The following is a 4001-nucleotide window of genomic DNA, read 5'->3' as shown; positions in this document are numbered from 1 at the left end:
ATAAGTGTAAGAGATTGCTCCGGACTCGCATTAGGCAAAAAGTTGAAAATTGACCCATGACATTGTATGGACCTTATGTAAGGCATGTGTAAAATTTCGATGAAATCGGTTGGGTAGTTCTCGAATTTTAGGGATTCACACTGACAGACAGACACTTTCTCAGTTTTATATATTAAGATTTTGGTTGCATAACGAAATACCACGTACCTACAAGTTATTGATTGAAGTGAGAAAATACAACAATGCATGATTTCTTTCCAAACAAATGTTGAAAGACTCCAAAAAAACACTGAACAAATAAGGAGAAAGTGAATAATAAATTCATGAACCAACAGCTGCAATTATATGTGACATTATCTACTGTCTATGAGAACTGCCAACAAATGGCAGTGCCCTTAAAGATAAACTGTAAGCAGTTATGTAAAGAAACTTTATCACATGGTTGCAGTAAATTGAGTGAAGTAAATAAAAGATAACTATACAGTAGGAAAAATCCACAAGATTGCATTAAACCCTCAAGGGGTATATCACAATATGAAAGGTTATACCATCAAAGTTTGTAAATGCCCCTTCCCCAAATGATTTAGAATTATTGAACAGACAACACAACTGCAATGCAATATAGCTAAATGAACTGCTGGAGTGAGTCTGTACCATCATCTTTCCTATTTACTATAAAATACATTGTTGGGTCAAAGACTTAGGAAGTAGGAAAGAGGATAAATCACAAATCCCTTCAGGTAGATGGCCCTGCTTCATCTGTCAAAAGGCATACACAGAAACTCCATAAATCTTATGGAGTACCTGGGGTAAGCTATGGACTCATATGAGGTACAAGCTATGGACACAGATGCAGCAATATCAGGGAAAATAGTCTTTGGGTTTGGCAGATGTACAGGTACAATAAACACTACAAATGTACGGAAAATAGATTCCATCAAATACTAGGAGATAAAACTAGAAGTAGTTGATAGCTTCCGTTACCTAGGTGACCAAGTCAGCAGTGGAGGTGGATGCTCCGAGAGCGTAGCTCCTAGAATAAAAATAAGGCTGGGCAACGTTCCGAGAGTTTCTAACTCTGTTGCTAACAAAGGGCCTCTTCCTCAAAATGAAAGGCAGACTGTGTGCAAACAGCTGTGCTACACATCAGTGAAACATGGGCTGTGACCACAGAGGACATGTGAAGGATTGAAAGAGACGGAGCCAGTATGCTTCGCTGGATGTGCAATGTCAGAGTGTAAATGTCTTGAGAGAAAAACTAGGCATAAGAGGTATCAGGTGTGCTGGTATGGTTATGTGATGTGTATGAACGAGGGCAGCTGTGTGAAGAAGTGCCAAGCTCTAACTGGGAGTAGGACCCGGGAAGACATGAGAGAAGGTGGTGAAGCACGATCTTCGAATGTTGGACCTAACAGTGGTGATGACAGGTGACCGAAACCTTTGGCGATATGCTGTGCTTGAGAAAACTTGTCAAACCAAGTGAAATCATAGTCGTTGCTGTTGCCAGTGTCATCTGAATGGCACCTGTGAAATCTTAATCGTGGTCGTGACATGTAAATGGCATCCGTGACGGTGGCACGTAAAAAGCACCCATTATACTTTCGGAATAGTTGGTGTTATGAAGGTTATCCAACCGTAGAAATCAAGCCAAATCTGACTGGTGCAGATCTCTGGCTTACTAGTCCCAGTCTAACTCATGCTAGCATGGAAAGCAGACGTTAAATGAAGATGATGATGATATAAATACAAATATATTTTCTGCTCTGCTAGAGTGTAATAGTAAAAGGGAGACAGAAAAAAGAAAGGAATAATGGAAGGGAAAGATACAAGAACGAAAAAGTGGGGAAAAGTTATAATGTTTTTCAGAAGGGAAAGTAGAGTTGCCTCCCATGGAGCGGTGTCTGAAGGGTGTCAGTTATTCAGACGTACAAACTTTTTACAATGCAGTTGTCTCCCTTCTCATACTAGGTAGAAACCTAGTATGAGAAGGGAGACAACTGCATTGTAAAAAGTTTTTTTTCACGACGATAGCGACAAAATATTTGGCATCTAGGAAAACACTCAGAAGACGTGAATTTTTTAGAACGACTCTCCTCTCGATCAAGTAAAGCTTGCAACGCGTACTTCCCATACAGATATGGCTTAGAAGAGCCTGAAACCAGATGTTTCGGAAGTAAGCTTCTTAACCACACATACCCATGGTTTGACATAGAATCAAACTTAAAATAACAATAGCCATGCTAACATGCAAATAATTAGATCCCATTCGATAGAATAGCAATTGTTTTTGTCTTCAATTGACCAAATTAGTTTGATTGGCCTTATATACTTTTAACTTTTTTTCCCTCCTATCGATAAAATAGTTTCGCTTGTCTGTTTTTGATTGACTTGTCTCTTCGAAAAAAAAAAAACGCTGTTTGCCTATTTCTATTATTTACTGATATTGACATCATTAAAAGTCTCTCCTATTCTAGCGTCCCCCAGCCTGGTGTTATTTCTGAATTCTATAGACATATGAGTTTTGGTGCTGCTCTCTGGCAACCTTGATAATCCATCTACCCTTTACAAATCTTGCAATATAAATTTGTATATCACACCTCCTGCACATTAAACCACCGTTTACTTTTTCAATTTAGAGCAGACAGAAAATTATACTTTCCAATATCATTAACATATTTATACTTTCAAATGCAAAGATACATCCGATCAATCACTTCTGCCCAACACGATCTATTCTTACGGTATTTCTTCCATTAATGTCAAATTTTGCGTTCCACAGCTGGCAGTATTTTTATTGCACAATTCAATATTTCACGGAGATTCATTTTTCATTTATAAAACTACATAAAAGCATACATCCACTGCTTTCAGCAGCTTTAATCCAAATAATTATCTTTAAGGGAAATCCACATAACATGAAAACAATGTTCTCGCTTCAATCTATCAACCGTGCAAATATTTTACGTATAGGTACGTTGGAAAATTCGGCTAATTTAACGAGTTTCTGCATTGCCATTTGAAACGGAAATGTCTTGATCTATAAGAAATGTATGTTGATCTATCCAGTAAATTTACATAAAACTAAATCGTACAAGCTTTTCACAAATCATCCAATCAATCTCTCATTTCTTACAACGTTTATTTTATATCTCTGTCGCATTATCATTTGCTGCCTTTGGAAACATTAGACATGTAAATAATACCACAATTTATATCTTTGTTGGTCTTCATGCATCAAAATATATTCAGCTCACATTCAACATAACTGTTCACATGACAGTCATCAGAAATAAAATATACATTCATCAGATGTCAATGTCTACAAGTTATAGCATCTAAATAGTGTTAAACCAACAAATACAACGTACTACATCCAACTAGATGGTTTGTATCAGTCTCTGCCTTTCCCTTGGATAACATTGGTGGCTTGGAGAGGGTAGGGCTGGTATGCATGAGTGACTGCTGGTCTTCCATAAACAAATTTGCCCTGACTTGTACCTTGGAGGGGAACTGGCAAACCGTCCAGCCCGTGCCAGCAAGGAACATGGATGTTAGATAATGATGATGATTGATATATTTTTTTGTGAAAATGTTCCTGAGCACAAAAATAACGGTACTACTCAAGCAGAGCGGACCCGAACGCGCAGTCGCGCTGTCGCGCGTCCGCGCTAGCTAGTCGTGAGTGGTCGATCCTACGAAAAGTGCGCGCGCGCGCAAATGAATACATGTGTGCGCGTGCGCGCGTATGCAAATTAGTAAATAATTTCTTTTAAACAAAGTAAATAATTTTTTTAAAATTACTTTTTTCTTTTCTAAACAACGTAGATAGGTAGAAGGAATAAAAATAACACACTATCTGTTTTTGTTAACTTCATACATTTTTTTTCTTTTAATTAAATTTTGTGAACAAAATAATTTTTATTTTCTAAACAACGTAAATAAATTTTAAAAAAGGTGCACATTGGGATTAGACACTGAGGGAAACTTGATATGCTAGAAAT

Source organism: Octopus bimaculoides, chromosome 21 (genome assembly GCF_001194135.2).
Source record: "Octopus bimaculoides isolate UCB-OBI-ISO-001 chromosome 21, ASM119413v2, whole genome shotgun sequence".
Classification (NCBI taxonomy): domain Eukaryota; kingdom Metazoa; phylum Mollusca; class Cephalopoda; order Octopoda; family Octopodidae; genus Octopus; species Octopus bimaculoides.
Note: the sequence above shows the minus strand (reverse complement) of the source record.